At 37.5% G+C, this 17,500-nt stretch overlaps 1 protein-coding gene and 1 pseudogene across 5 annotated transcripts in view; one reads left to right on the top strand and one right to left on the bottom strand.

Moving 5' to 3' along the window:
- Positions 1 to 17,500, bottom strand: part of LOC120481360 (leucine-rich repeat transmembrane neuronal protein 4) — a 433,509-nt gene that overhangs the window by 6,858 nt on the left and 409,151 nt on the right. The gene's annotated exons all lie outside the window — the stretch shown is intronic.
- The window catches only part of LOC148973752 (uncharacterized), a 12,930-nt pseudogene continuing 2,277 nt past the window's right edge, over positions 6,848 to 17,500 (top strand).

The raw sequence follows: 17,500 nt of genomic DNA, 5'->3' as shown, positions 1-17,500 counted from the left end.
AGGTAAGTTTGACAATGAACTGCACAGGTTAATGCTTAGCTGCTTAGCTTATTAAAGGACCGTTCTAAAAGAAAATAGCTGGCGATCAAGACACAACTGATAAATGCAACCTGCAACGTAATGATTGGTGTGAAATATTCTAATGGCGAAGCCACTAATGTGGACAGGGAGTGATATAATGGTATTGTCAATTACACTTTTTAATTGCATCACAAGAACAAGTTCCTCAGAGCGATTAAGAAATATAGAGGGGCATCGTTTGATTGCTACGAGAACTGAAACGCAATCTGTTGCCTTTGATTAGCAGCAAATTCACCATCTGTGAACTCTCTAAACCGATTGCGCTAAACTCGCGGACGCTAACGCCATGCAAACAGAGAGAAGAGACGAATTGTCCAGAGATCATGGTGCATTTTCCATCAGCCCACAATTGGATTGTGCTGCATTACCCAACAGAAGACAGATCGATTTACTATGAATGCTTGTCAGATTAAATACGGCCCCTCCGTCTCAGTCGCAATGACGGCGACTGAGATATGTTTATGAAATTGACTTTAGGAAGTGGGCAAAGGACTGTGTGTGTCCGTAATGGCACTCCATTTGTGCGTTTGTTTCCGTTTCCCGTCCTCATACAGCACATTATGGCATTTCTAGGTCTGGCACCAAAAAAGTGTACACTTAAAATAAATGTCAGTACATTAGTGTGAGGGAAGACTGACATTGTGGATGTGTTGTCAGTTCATTTTTAAATAAATTATATTTGCATAAAATATTAAAATGGGGGCATAAAGTGCCTACGGAATATGGTGCTGAAGTGGAAGGGCATGCGGTTCAGCTTCCCTCGAGCATGAGCACACTTATCGAGAAAACATTTCACATAAAGATATTTAAGTTTTAAAAAATTAAAAATGGATACTGTTTAAAAGTATTTGTTTACTAAAGCCACACTTATGAGCATATGTGTCTAAAACAAGGATTTAATCCCTCTAAACCCTCCTTTCCGAGAGCCTACTCTGCTCTGATTGGTCAGATGGCCCAGTCTGTTGTAATTGGTCTACTCTGCTCTGATTGGTCAGATGGCCCACACTCTTAGAAGAAATGGTTCTATTTAGAACCAGAAATGGTTCATCCCCCGCTTCACATATGGAACTCCAAAATGGTTCTATAGAGAATTTTTTGGTAAAAGGTTCTATTGGCCAAGTATGGAACCCCAGGGTTCTATATAGAACCCAGAGGAACCCCTTTTTAAAGAGTGTATAGAACCTTTTAGGGGTTCCACATACGTAGCGCTAATAGAACCTTTTAAGGTTCTATATAGAACCTTTTCTTCTAAGAGTGCAGTCTGTTGTGATTGGTCTACTCTGCTCTGATTGGTCAGATAGCCCAGTCTGTTGTGATTGGTCGACCGCTTACAGCACATGCCGGAAAGGAAATGGGCATATTGTTTTGGTAAAAGGTTCTATTGGCCAAGTATGGAACCCCAGGGTTCTATATAGAACTTTTTTAAAGAGTGTATAGAACATTTTAGGGGTTCCAAATACGTAGCACTGATAGAACCTTTTCTTCTAAGAGCAAAAAACAAATGAGAGGCGAAAGACCGCCTAAACCCTCAAAAAAGACCTATTGTACTGGGAAGGCTTTATTGATGACCCAACCCTAGATATTTACTACTCATGCCTCTAAACTAACCTGCATTACTTTTCTCACCCCCGAATGCAGAGAAGGGGGCGGGCCTTGGACGAACTACTCCCACTATGGGAGGAGGCTGTCATATAGGCATACTTAAAAAGCCTACATTCACACAGCGAAGAGCTAGAGGCAGAAATGCTTTAGCAGAACGCCCCCAGTTTCCTATAGCCTAGGCCAGCTAAAAATCACACTGACTATCAAATATGAATATGTTTCACTGACCTAATAAGTCACACAACACTTCATTTATGTTTTAATAATTTATCTAATATTTTTATTATTATTAAAAAAAAAAAACTGAAAACACCTGAATAGTCCACACTTTATTAAAATTATAACAGAATCACTTATATTTACTTTTTTTATATAATGTATAAAGCATCTTTGTTTGATGTTTTGTCTATTTTTTTCTATTCATACGTTTTTAAGAGGGACTTGTGTGTTCAAATACCTTTCGGGGCCACTGTATACCCTAAATGAAGAAAACAATTATGCAAATTTGCTTAGTTGGGGGTCCACATAAAAGGCCTGCAGAACGACTTCAAGGCTCAGTTTGCCTAATTACATAGCTGGGAATAAAGTGAAAATGTTGTCTTAGAAGCGAAAATGTAGTATTAGAAGCATTTAAAATGAGCGTATGGCTCTTTTGTGTTGAACAAATTGCCACTTTTTGCACATTTACAATCGCATTGAGAGAGGACGGGTCTACTTCAAACAGGATTTTAAGTACAATCTCTTGTTAATTTCCTCGTTTTGCATGTCCTTTTACACGCTTCAACTGTCTGCATTCTCGCTATTTAACAAAAGTGTTTTTTAGTATTGTCTCTTGGGCTTTGGCATTCCTTTTGAAGGCTGCCCTGTTCAAGCATCTAAATCACATCGCATTGTTTACATAGGTGCAGATTTTCAAAGATCCGCAAGGTTGGATTAATCTTCATGCAGCAGAGTCTTCACCGCATTCATCTGGGAACAAGGACTAAGAGTTAGCGATCGACCTTTGCCGGATACAAACCCCATCTGTACAGCCTTGTCAATCCTATTTCTCTGTTTAATGGACTGCTGGAGCGATCATTCAGTTTGCAACTATCCAATCAATTATCCATAAATGCAAATGGGATTAATACTGTATTTAACCGTTCCTTTTCCTTTTTTTGGTGTGCAAAGCGAACATAGGGGACAACTGCCAACAAAAAAAGATATGCATATGCATACATAAAACAGCATTTCTGATCACATTCCCAATGAAGTGTTTGACTGGTGTTGTTTCATTCACAAACACCCTTCCGCCCCGTTTCTTCTGAAAACAGGATTAAAGATGCTCGGGAGTGATGAATATTTTAAAAATAAAAGGCTTTTTGGCTTTGCACGCCTGTTGTCCATCCTGGTTTAATCACAAATATTGGGAGCTTTTGCTTTTGGCTGCTGCGGTCAGAGCTTTTAAAGACGTGACTCATAGCGGGTTGTGTCTGGGCTCTTGCCAGCGTTCTGTGTTAAGAGCTAAGTGCAGATGATGCACAGGATTGAGTCTTAGACATTCCTCTTCTACTCAATACAGAGCTTTGGAGTGCATATCCACTACACTTCCGATTGAGAGGTGAACACACAACAAATATTGGCTGTGTCTGAATGAATCCTTCTGGTACTACTAGAAGTGGGCGATATGGCCATAATCTTATATCATGGCAAATTATTTATTTATTTATTTTCCGGAAAAAATGTTATTTATATAATAGCAGGGTTATTATTGTTAAAAATGAATTGCTCACCGTCATGTCGTTCCAAACCCTCAAGACTTTTGTTCATCTTGGAAACACACTTTTTAATTAAATCTGAAAAAGCTTTCTGTCCCACCAACACAAAATGTTCATTAAAAGATAGCAACACGAATCCATATGAAATTAGGATTGGTTCCTGCTGAAGCTCAAACGTGCTGCACAACACAACAATTAACCTCATTGGTTCTTGCTGAAGCTCAAACGTGCTGCGTCACACGAGAATGAATCTCATTGGTGCTTCTGTTTACAACTGATGTGTGAGTTGATTAATATTTATGAAGTGTGTGAATGAAAGCCTAAATTCAATCTGTTTATCATATGAAGCGATCGAGTCTCTTCAAAAAATGTGAACAAATCGCTCAATTCATATGGATTCGTTTTATGATCTCTCTACGAACTTTTTGAGGTGTCAAAGTGCAAGTTGAGTTTCTGTCAATGGAAATCGAAAAGATCTTCATTAGTGTTTCAGAAGATGAGCGAAAGTCTTAAAGGTTCTCTAAGCGATGTTGGGCCAAAACATTTTTTGTCACATACATCAAACGTCTCCTCACTATCGGCTAGCTGCCTGTCCCCTAAACACACTGTAAAAAAACGCGGTCTCTGTAGACACCACAGGCTCCACAAACGGCAACAAAAACAATCATGTCTTACCCGGACCACGAAACCTAACAAACAGTGTTCCAGCCAATCACTGGCAAGAAGTATTTGAGGGTGGGTCTGGGGGGTTAGTGCGTGTGCACATGAAGGGGGTGTGTGTGTGAAGGAGAGCGAAGCATCAGAGGGAAGTTTGAAAAATGGCCGACACAGGACCAAAGAGACGTCGTTCTGAAGAACAAATTAAAAAGAAGGAGTCGGATAAAGAATGTGCGAAGTTCCGAATTTACATCGGTAGCAAAGCTTTTGAATGATGGCGAGAACTCCGGCGGCAGAAAGGCTTCCAGTCCGACGTTCACAATTATTTCAGGAAGCACGGAAGGGAGGGGGAGGAGATGAGATGCGGAGGAGGGAGGGTCTAGCTAGCCTCCGATTTGTTTGAAAATATTCCGAACGTCAACACCCGGGATCGCTTAGAGAACCTTTAAGGGCCGTTACATAGTCAACGCATCGGTACGCATACGCATCCGCATGGCTATGCATCGCTACGCTTTGGCCGCCATTATGCGTCGATGCGTAGCCAAATGTGTCGTCCTAGTTTTTGATACGCGACGCACTGATGCACGCAATACTATGCGTTATCGGTGGGGGCGACATTGCAAGAATTGTACATTAATTCAAATATATCATGTTAACAGAAGAAGAAGGTTTGAATACAATGGCGTGCCAGGAGGAATAATTATACGAGCTTATACCAGCATTTAATATCATCCGCATTTATACGACAGTTCATCACAATTAGTACACTCAAATAAAATTGCGTTGGAAAATGCCTGGAGAGAGGTTGCAATCGCGATGGGAAAGACAGAATCAGGTGAAAACGGACTGTCGACCATGTTCTGGTCCCCCACAACGTGCTGCCTCCACTCCACTCTCCAGGCTGGACCTCTACGGTGTCAGGCGTCGCATCCACAAAGGTGGCGGGCATGTATCTGGCACGTTCAGTGGATGCCAGAAAGTTGTGGAGAGCCACGCACGCCTTCACCGCTTTTTCAGGTTTGCAGTGAAAAATCTACTACCCCCTGTTGCGTGACCGGTGTATTGCATTTTACGCATCGCCCGTGACGCTTGCGTCTGCTTTAACACTATGAAAGGAAGCGCGTCGCTCGCGTCACTCGCGTTGCTTGCTCGCGTTGACTATGTAACGGCCCTAAGGGTTTGGAATGACATGAGGGTGGGTAATTAATGACAGAATCTTAACTTTTAAACTAAAATGTACTAAAATTACAACTTCAATAAAAATAAATTAAACCTAAATAGCGATGTTGAAAAAAATAATAATAATACTGACAAAAGCACATAGCGAAATTACTACTAAAACTACTACTAAAACTTAAATAAACATCTACAAATATAAAATAAAAGCTAATTCAGATTATTTATAAAAGTAAAATAAAACTGATCTGAATAGCTTATTGAGTGTCAGATTAAATCAATATAATGTATTACTTAAAAAAAAAAAAATATATATATATATATATATATACATACATATATATGAATTCAATGGCATGGGTTATTTTCTGGAGAATCTGCATATGTGTATGTGGAATTTATCCTACGGAAAAATAAATAAATATAAAAAAATATGAATATATGTCAGTTTTTTTAAGCTACTGTGGAAAAAAAACGGTGCAATGTCCTCAATTTCTCATTCACATCTAATAGAATACAGTGTGTAAGTCACACCTGTTATAATAAAATAACTCTGTGAATGTATACCCATAGTAATTTTTCCTTTTACAAAAAGTTTTACCCAGAAATAAATAGTATGCGTCACACCTATTGAAATTCAAATCCACTCACATGAAGAAGTGTGTCCACCTCCCGGTTGAAATCACATGACCAGCTGGAAATTGCTCATATTATGCTGGAAATATCAGGCAGTTTTAAAAAAGAATAAACTCATAGTGGGTGACTATTATGCCTGTGAATCTGGCATTTCCATTTTCAAACTGAATGTTTTTTCTTTTTTGTAATGCCACACACACACACACACACACACACACACACACACACACACACACACACACACACACACACACACACACACACACACACACACACACACACACACACACACACACACACACACACACACACACAGAGAGAGGAAGTCATGATTGTTAAGCAGATTTTTTATTATAGTGAGGCTTTTTTGAATGGTTTAATTGTGTTTTCTCCAAAAATGTCTCAAAAATGAATTGATTCATTCATTCAAAGATTTTCAGTAATTACCTTCTCTCTCTGACGCTCACCTTATTAGGCTGCATGTTTAACTTTTCAGCATTGCAAATGATACAGTTTTTTCTGAATGCTTAGGCGCTAATCGTGATTCTTGTAGCACAATTTCTAAAACTATTAATACGTATGGCAAAACCACTCACTGAGTTTGCAAAACTAAAAGCACAAAAACTGCTTTGCACTCAATTTGCAATTTTGTAACACACACTTTGCAAAACTGTAGGCACAATTCACTGCACAACACTCTTTTTGCAGAACTTTAAACACAACTAGCAAAATTATACACATGTATGGCTATCATTAACACTATTTTGCCAACTGTCTGGCTCACTTTCACATGTGAAAACTGTTTTAGAAAATTAGTTAACTTTGCAATCAGCCTAAGCACTATAAATAAGTCACAGGTACGCTGTCTGTGTGGAGTACAATGGAAGGAGCAGTAAGAGTGAGAAGAGTGAGAATCAGAGGAGGCCGGGGGAGAGGACATGGAGGTGAAGAAGTTGGAGGAAAAGGACGTGGAGGTGAAGAAGTTGGAGGAAGGAGCTAGAATAGGACAAGGAGGCAGAGGGAGAGGATGTGGAGTTGAAGAGCATACCCGATATGTCATCATATGGGACAATGTTAGTTTCCATAGGGCTGCTTTGGTCCGCAACTGGTTTACAGACCACACATTCTTCATGGCACTCAACCTCCCTCCATACTCTCCATTCTTACGTAAATCCCATTGAGGAGTTCTGGAAAGTGTACGACCGTCATCCTCATCAACAGGTAGCACTTTTACAGGCAATGGAGGAGGCATGTGGAGATATTGACCAGGCATCATGTCAGGCCTGGATAAGGCATTCAAGGAGATATTTTCCCCGGTGCCTTGGACTGGAGGATATTGCATGCGATGTGTGGACGGAATTTTGCGGCCGAACCCAGAAAGACGACATGATGTAGGCTGATTGTTTTTTTTTTTTTTTTTTTTTTGGGTTTTTTTTTTTGCAAAATTACTCTTTTGTGTTCTGACTTTGTCTTGGTTTTTATGAGTGTGAATAAACACCAATACTTGAAGTTTGTATCCTTGTATGTTTACATGACACTATGACAAAAGTATGACCTCAAATTGACATCTGTAAACAGAGACAGCAAAAGCCAGATGTGTTTTGCATTCATACCATCAGTGTGTAGTTGGCACATTGTGTGCTTAGTAGATGATGGCTTGTGTTTACTGTTTGATACAAAAACACAATTTTTACGAAGGTGTGAAGAGTTAATCTAGCTGTGTTTGATTTTGCAAGAGAACTACAATGTTTTGATAATTGGGTGAAAGGTTTTCTTATTTGTGTGTAGAGTTTTGCAAAACTAGCCAATAGTTACAAAAAATGTGCTTAAGCAATCAGAAAAAACTGTAAATGTTGAAAAAGCTACTTCAGCTGTGTGCGTACAGTGTGCTAAAACATCATGCCAACTCTCTAATGATCTTACATTGACTGAAATAACAAACATTCCCATTAGCAAACACCACTTAAATGAGCAGATTGAGATTAAGATTGATAGAAAGAAAGAGTACATCATCAATCCTTCTTCCAAAACGTGGTTTTGTCTTAAACTGATTCACTATGGTGAGCCTATAGGTGTTTATATTTTAGACCTGACAGGATGATTTTCACGAAAAATTGCTAACGCATTCTCATCCAAGGGCGTCATATAGTGACACTTTTGACATTTCGTCTAAATTCACCCTTTAGAGTCAATATAACACGCTTCGGTTATGGGTAGGGGTAGGGTTAGGGTTAGACCACTAGGAGGCGCCTTCTGCGTCTCATATATAAAGGGTGTCATGTGTGTTGGATGTAGATTAAATGTCAAACGCATCAGTATATGACGCCTTGGGATGAGACCAGGCTGAAAATTGCGCACATGCATCACTCGTCATATCCGTAAATAGAAAAAAATTCCTCTAGCTACATTGACGTCGACTCACAATGAGTTAGAAAGGTTGACAGCCGCTGAATCTCAAACCTCCAGAGAATCACCCGTTTAAACAAACGCCGAATAAAGGAGAGTCGGCTGGAAAAAGAGAAAGAGACAGAGCTCGTAATAAAACAAGAATCAACATCGGCTTTTCTGTGAGGGTAACTGAGGGATTTAAATGTGATGTGGAGATGTTTTTATTACTCAACAGGAGAATAAAGAACTTTATTGAACACATAAAATGCTATTTAGGCTCTCTAACAGAGTTTGAGACATTGTAAAGCGTTATCTATTGTGAAAGGCCACTGTGCTGGAATTTATTTTCAAGGAAGTATGTGTCTACTAATGGGTAAACGTCTTCAGCTAACGAGAAACTGTCTATCTAAACTGTTTATATCTCTTTTTTGTTAAGATAAGGAACCACATTCATTGAAGCACCACCAAAACAATGTTTTTCCACAAAATGCATGCGTTTTAATTTTTAACTGCTAGAGGGACACGTTGTATTGTATCTTTAAAATGTTTTTATTATTTATTATTTGTATTTTATATAGTATTATTTGCAAGAATAGTTTTTTTAAAAAAATGCATACTTTTAAGATCTGAAGTACACTACAAGTGCACATCAGTATAATTAAAGGTGCCATATGTAATAATTGAGGTAAAAATATCCCGGCTACACGCATCAAAAGAATGAGAAGAAATAAGTGCAATGATGTCATTAAAAAACTGATAAGTTATAGATATAAACCTAAATTAGCATGCTAAATTACTAGCCCAGGCCCGGCAGGTGTCGTAATACCAGTTTCGGCCATGGGAGGCGGTATGCGGGCGGGCAACATTACCACCAGCCAAACTGCAATAGACGAGTAACTCGCGTGGCTTGTGTGTACTTGAACCTGATGTCAGTCGTGTGGAAATACAGCCCGCTACTACATTTCAGTTCAGGGAAGAGTTCAAAAAACGATTGGTCGACATTATGCATGAGGAATACATTTTGGTAAGTTGTAGCATACTGTATCTTTCAACAGTGTTCGTGTTCTTTATCCAGCTAGTAGAGACGATCGGTTCACGTGCGCTAGGGATCTGTGGTGTAACATGTACAAGCGCCAAAACGGTATTTATTGTTTGAATTGCTTAATAAAATAGACAGAATCTGAGAGCTTAATTAACCTGCTTGCTAAGTGTCAATTGTGTGTGTCTCACGGTGAATTGGTGAGAGTTGGCAGCTCTGAATGGATGGCGCTAGCTTGATCAACATCTGTCAAATTAATTCAAACTAACGATAAAAGTGTAATATGAACAAAACGAATACCGTAAACTTAAATTAATAGCCCAGGCTTTTATTTTCCCATATCGTCGAAATGCACCAGCTTGTTTTTGAGACAGACGTCTATGAGACGCTCTTCAGAAATTTTAGTCTCTGATCTCTAAAAATCTCCAAATGCTCCACGTGAAACTGCGGTCTTCCAACCTTTTACTATCGTGTCAAATGATTTGAATAACATGCGCGAGAAAGAGAGCAAAACAGCGCTCGCTTGTGTTGTTTGAAGACGTGAGAGTGCGCGTGGCCGCGGCACAACTCACTTTCTGGAGGTATACTGCCCCCATCTGTTATGGAGTATGGAATATGATTTGATTTTATGTGCTAGATGGCACCTTTAAGTGCACTTCTTTAAGTGCACTTCTTTTGTCATTCTCAACCCAGCCTGTTCTCATTTCATTCCCATTGTGGAATATTTGATATATTTCTACACAGATGTCCATGTTTCTGCTAATGTTCCCTTTCAGATAACGCCAGCTTTACCCTGAAAGCACCTTCATTCATTCAGCGCGCCCGTCTCCACAGCGTCAGAAGGCCGTGTTTGAGACATTAGTATGCCACGCTGCATGCTGGGACACATGATGGCCAATGATTCTAATAGCAGGCTGTCCAAGTTTCTTCGGCCCTACATAGAGCCACCGCACACTGAATGATCCCACAGACTAAAGGACAGGCCAGGAACGCCACAGCACCCCGTTAATATTCAGCGTAGTGGCCGTGGTTGTCACAGGAGAGCCCGGCACACGCAAGCTGTCTCGGATTAGTTTCTGCCTTTTTAGCTCGTCCTTTATTGCCGACGTCTTTTTCCTTTAGCGTTTCTCTTAATCACTTAGGCTTATGTTCGCTGTCTCTCTTTCTATCTTCACCCGGGAAAGGCGTTTCGCTGTGACCCCTGATGCAGCGCAGAGGGACACGATCTGAATGAGCAGTTTGATAAGCAATCTAAACCTAATAGCTTAGAAACTGGAATTAATTGTGTTGCACAAAGACATTAAAGTGTTGATCGCCTGCGGTCTCTCGGGTCCACATGCAAATCTACACACTGTATTTTTCTTTCCCTCTACTGATACAGTACATGGACAAATCTTTTTTTTAATTGTTCTTATTAGTAGTAATAATTAAAAATAATTTGTTACATTTATATAGCGCTTTTCTGGGTACTCAACATTTCTAGAATACTAAACATATACAAAAGATTTTTTTTTTCTTTTTTTTTTTTCTTAGAATACAACTTATTTTTAGAAAATGTACCGGTCATGAATTTGGTGTCCTTACATTTTTTTTTTTTATGGCAAAGCTGAATTTTCCAACCCGATCTCACGACCAAGTCGTACGAATTCGACGAATGATTAAAAAGTGGCTAATTCGTAACAATTCATACGAATTAATACGATTTTGCTAAATCGTACATATTTTACGAATTGGCCAATTCGTATGAATTCGTACGAATGACCTACCCCTTACCCCGCCCCTAAACCTAACCATCACGTGGGTTTAGACAAATCGTACGAATTAGTACGAGTGAGGTCGTACGAATTAGTACGAATTAGACACTTTTTAATCATGCGTCAAATTTGTACGAATTGGTCGTGAGATAGTGTTGGAATTTTCAGCATCATTACTCCATTACACATGATCCTTCAGAAATCATTCTAGTATGTTGTGCTGTTTATATTTTTTTTTGTGGAAGCCATGATACAGATTATTAGAATGATTTCTGAAGGATCATGTGACACTGAAGACTAATAATGCTGAAATAATAATAGTGACCCTGAAAATTCAGCTTTGCATCACAAGAATTGAAAACAGTTATTTTTTAATTGTGATCATATTTGACAATATTAGTGTTTTTACTGTATTTTTGAGCTATGGTGAACACGAGAAACATTATAAACATAAAAAAATCGTAATTATTTCAAACTTTTTAACAGTATCTTAAACCAGAACGATACTGAATTTACATTTATTCTCCCTTATGTTCCAAACCCGTATTCTTTCTTCCATGGAATACAAAAGGAGGATGTACTGGGATCTCTTTTGCATACGATTACAATACATGAGGACAAAACAAGACTCAAAAGCATCATAATAGTATCACAAATGACCATGTGCACTATATTCTAAGTCTTCTGAATCCAAACGATAGCTTTGTGTGGGGAACTTTTGTCGGGATATACTTTCAAGGTGCTTTTGCATCATCTTTAAAGCATGAAAGCCTTTTCCAACACAATTTAATTTTATGAACAATGGGGCTAGACATTTAAAAAAAAAGATTTATCTGAAAACAAGACTTGTTATATTACACATTTTTTCTTCCCACACTTTACAGTGATGTCCCATTAGTTAATGTGGGTTAATATAAGTACATCGTTAGTTTATTTTAGCTTGGGTTCATAATGCTAACAAATACAACTTTTGATTTCAAAAAATATATTAGTAAATGTTAAAATTAACATGGAACCTTATAGTAAAGTGTTACCAATTTATCTTGTTATGAGGACGTTTAGTTTCCCCAGCTCAACTCTTGACCTACACTTGTCCTGTCTCAAACAGAGCGTTCTGATCTTGTCTTGAGCAAGATAGCATGTGATGTCACTATATTATTGATTTGTACTGTATTTATCTATCACACTATCGCACACTATTTTTGTGTGAATAAAAGACCCATTGAAAGTCTTGACCTCGCTTAAATTCTCCAGTCGTAAGCAAGCAGTGTGAACATGCATTCAAATATCTCATTTTGTGTTGAACATACAGGTTTGGAACGGCTCAAGGGTGAAAAGGACGGAAAACCCTCGCTTTAAAACGACATGTTTAAATATTCAAGCAGTGAATGAGCAAGTCTGTGAAACTAAACAAAGAAGTGCCCACATTTGCCAAGGCCCCGGAGAGAGCAAGTCATGTATACGCAAGGCATGCCAGCAGAATCAAAATGCGGGTCTGAAAGCTGTTTTTTTTTGTTTGTTTGCTTTATTTTTTACTGACATTCTCCTTATTTTGCTCCTTATATTAATCAGGCAGATGGCTCAATATCTCTAAGTGGCTTCTTGTTATTTCCTAAGTAGATAAAGAGAAATATATTCCAATACATCAGAAATCCCAGAAGAATACACAAGAGATTGCAAGCACTTCCGAAAAACATTTTTATTTGTTTTTGCGCCATGCATCAATGTACCTGCAGATTGTTATGAAGTTTATTAGCCAAGAGTGGAAATTTTTGTTGTTTCTTTTCCCTCTCTTCATTTTCTGTTTCTTTTTTGTTGTTCTCTGATGCATTTGTCCAGATAGGAAAATTCACGTCATGTTCTGTACTGTCTGCTATGGATTTATCAACATATCACCTTATGTTGTGCGACGGCTATTCAAAAGGTCTTGGTAATTCAGATAATTTTTTTTTTCTTCTGAAATCATGCTCAACGATTCTTTTGTGTTGCTTGTGGCACTATATGCAAATGGCATTTTGATTACAATAACTCAGTTTCTAAAATTGTATCTAAAAAGATGCTGTTTACACTGTTAGACCTTACCAGGTTTTTTACAGTAAAATACTGGCAACACTGTTGCCAGTAATTTACTGTAAAAATGCACTACAACTCAAGTTAACTAAAAAATACAACTTATTAGTTTTAGTGCATTTTTACAACACTGTTGCCAGTAATTTACTGTAAAAATGCACTACAACTCAAGTTAACTAAAAAATACAACTTATTAGTTTTAGTGCATTTTTACAACACTGTTGCCAGTAATTTACTGTAAAAATGCACTAAAACTCAAGTTAACTAAAAAATACAACTTATTAGTTTTAGTGCATTTTTACTGTAAATTACTGGCAACAGTGTTGCCAGTATTTTACTGTAAAAAACCTGGTAAGGTCTATTTAGTTGCATTTGACAAGCGTCACTATACTACTATTGGTCATATTAAACAAACCCCTAAAAGTAAGAACTAAACGTTGTATGTATGGTGCTACAGACATGCATGACGTCTCAAAATATGCGGTTTGTTAAAAAGAGTTGTGCTGTTATTTTATATAACATAATATTTTATTTTCACCTGATGTATGATAATACTGTGAAAAAAAAAAAAAATCATATCTATCCTATCCATCCAGACTCACAGAGATATGGAAGCTTGTTTCTGCCACAGAAAAAAAAATATTTTAAAAGAAAATTCTGAGAAATAAAGATAAATCTTTTTATAAATAAATCTTTTTATCTCACAATTGCAAGATTACATCTGACTTTATTTCTCAGAAGATACAGCATAAACTGATCCGATTCTCAAAAAAGTATATATCTCACAAATCTGACTTTATAACTCGCAATTGCACGTTTATATTGCGCAATTCTGACTTTTTCTCGCAACTGCGAGTTTTTACAGTATCTTACAATTGGGACTTAATAACTTGCAATTGTGACTTCATATCACGCAATTTTGACTTGCGAGATGTAAACTCACAACAGAGAGAAAAAAACTTGCGAATTAAAAAGTTTCAATTACCTTATTTTTTCATTCTGTGGCAGAAACAAGCTTTCATACAGAGACTTTAAATGCATCATAGAAAATGTAATAAAGAAACGGTAGTATGCTTATTGTCACATGAAGTCATTATGTTACATTATATTTCTCTTAAATAAATTTGAGTAAAACACACACACGAATAATCAGGTTAAAAATTATGCACTTCATGTTGTTGATCACAATAATGGAATATATTTTCTTTCTCTTTGTACGTATTTTTAAATCAATATAAGATTAATCAATGTGATAAACAAGTTTGGTGAAATGTAATCTAAAAGTAATCAAAAAGTAGACAAATTATATAACCTTAAATAGGGACGTGCACAGGAATTTTGAGGGGCAGTTGCTCTGACCTGAAAAAAGGGCACCCCTCCTCCCCCCTCACGGGCTATATGAAGGAATATATTCAGTTGAATTTGTCCCCTTCCAAATTGCCTTATCTGGCCGTGTTTATGTCCAAACGCAATGCCTCATCTTATGGTATTATAATTATTTATAAAGATTGCAAAATGTCAGAGATGAGACAAATGAGCAAAAGAGTTCTTCATATTGTTGTTTATTGTTTTTTAAATTATTTATTTATTTATTTATTTATTTAAAAAGAAATAATCTGGATTGAATGGAAAAAACTCGAAAAAATAAAAAACGCTTAGATTTCGGGAAAAAATACAATTCTTTTTTTTTTTGCCAATCCTGACCTCCCCCTGGGGCCCTAAGCAAAATTCTGCTAAGGGGCCCTCTACCTGATCTGTGATGCCGTGAGCCATGTAAACCATTTGCCATTGCCACTCAATACCGCCCAATACAATCCTCCCTCCTTTAAACAAAACAGTCAAAGAATAAGTACAACAATATAGAACAGAATGAGGTTCAAACAAACAATATTTACTGAATAAAGCATTTTTATAGAATGTTAAGATAACATTAACATTCACATAAGTGAATATTAACGTAAACATAAACAAGAAGAAAATAATAAAGTACAACCCTGAACTTTGGCTTTTGGGATTAACTTTGGTTCTCTCTACAGCCAGGGTATTTTCGGAATCAGTAGCCTATGATTTTTATTTATTTATTTATTTTTTTTATGCATGTTAAAGCAAATCTTGATTTATGGTTATTTACTGAGGGATTTGCGTTCATATTGACCAGAATGTCCATCTAATCATCATTTTAAATTCAATATAGCCTATAAATCAATAGTCAATCAATGTCAAATTGCCAATACATTGGTTTATATCTTGCATAATTAGTGCAGTTGTTTAGAGTTTTTAACTACACTGAGACTAGATAATCAGTGTCTTTATAATGTGTACTTTGATTGGAAGTGCCATCATTTCTCTGGTCTCCACATTTCTGCTTGAAAAGTGCGAGTTTCATTTCGTGCACGCGCATATGAACGCAACACACACGACGCGGTTATGTTTTCCGAGCTGCAGTAAACAAACAATGTTGTTGCACTTTGTCGTTTATCAAAAACAAAACGTAATAAATAATGGTATTTTACTCTCACTTTTGTCGGGCAAAAAGTGATGCAAGAGATGCACTGCCTGCCCAGACAAACCATCAAACTTTGCGGACACTAGTGAGGACAGAACACAAGTTTACCTGACTGCTGTTCCCTCAATTCACTCTCATGTTTTTCTTCTTCCTCTTTTCGTGACGAGAAGGATAGTTTCGCTTCATTTTGTCATGGTCGTACACAGCGCACGACACGAGATGGAGGCGCGGCCTGAGTAATTTGCGGTGCCTTACCATACGCACCGGTCGCGTGCAGTCTATGGTCTCGTGGAAACAGTTTGACTTTCAATTTTTTTTTTTTTTTTTTTTTTTGGAAGTGAATGAGGCTCTGCGATTTTTATATTATTTTTTGTCTAGGCCTACGTGAAATTCTACATCCATTGTACGATTTTTTTTTTTTTCCTCAGAAGGGCAACCTGAGTCGAGAAGGGCATATGGGCAGTTGCCCGGGCAACCTGAGCAACCCCCCTGTGCACGTCCCTGACCTTAAATGTGTAATGTAATGGAATACATTAATAACTATTTTTAATACGGAATCAGTAAGCAACTATACAATTTGTAAGTAATTTACCCAGCACTGGTAGTACACCAGACACTGCACAAGATTTACTATACGAGCGCAGGGCTGACCATTAAACAGAAGCAGCAACGGCTCCCTTGTTGCTAAGCAATAACATGAGATAATGAGAAGATAAATAACTTATACCTAAAATGTAAACCAGACTGCTACTGTGTGGCCTCATTTATATGATGAATATAAACACCATGCCCTCAGGGTCACTGATTATTAGAGGAACAGCAATCGATCGTAAAGGATGGAATCATGAAACTTAATATCTGTCAAGATCTGAACACGAATGCGAAAGAAAGGACAATTATGCATATGCATGTCTGTACTAATCACATAATATTAATATATGGGTATTACACAATATTAAAACTCATTTATTCAATGAATTGATCAAAATATTTAATTGTGATTCTTCTCATTTTTGTATTGATTTTGTTTTCTACCCACACATATCATTTTTAATGGAAGAAACCAAACGAATTATGTTGGTCTGATTCATGCAAAAGTGCTCTTTACTCATCTCACATGCAAAAACAAACAAACACATTCTTAAAAACAATATAAATATTGTTCGTTTTCTCATACAAACCACTCGTTTCATGTCTTAGGCCATCATTAACGAGTCATTAAATCATGTTTTATTTTGACTTCTCTGTGCATGCTCTTTGAGGTGGTGACCATAGACCTCCATTATAATACTGCGGAAACAAAGACACCTACATTTTGGATGCCCTTAATCCAAGATCCAAAAATTAATTTCAAACTGAACTATCCCTTTAATAACAGCTTTTAACCTTCATTTAAAACCAGTTTGTGAACATACAGCATGGTATCGCGGTGTGTATCACGCATAGAAAAATCGACTGATGGCAGCTGACAGTTAACGACATTCTGACAAGCCTTCAGCCTCTGGCAAAATCACATTTAAAAATCATTTAAATCTATTATTCAACACAGCTCGATACGTTCTCTTCCTATACTGAACGCCTTTTAGTGAGCATTTCTTCTCATTCATCACAAGATTCTAAAAAACATCTGACATGCTTTTCTTGTCTCTCTGCTCTTCTATTGCATCAGTTTGAATGTGATGAACGTCAGACTCTATAAACTGTAACATGTTCCAGATATCATCATCCGTTGACTGTTGACCGCAATGAATATTGTCTTAAATAGTGCGGTTAATGCATTCTCTTCACCTTGCGGTGCAGAAAACTGTCCTTTAATGGAGGTAAACAGCTGCGT

The sequence above is a fragment of the Pimephales promelas genome, chromosome 14, assembly GCF_988280905.1.
Source record: "Pimephales promelas chromosome 14, fPimPro1.hap1.1, whole genome shotgun sequence".
Classification (NCBI taxonomy): domain Eukaryota; kingdom Metazoa; phylum Chordata; class Actinopteri; order Cypriniformes; family Leuciscidae; genus Pimephales; species Pimephales promelas.
This window is presented reverse-complemented; position numbering and strand designations above follow the sequence as displayed.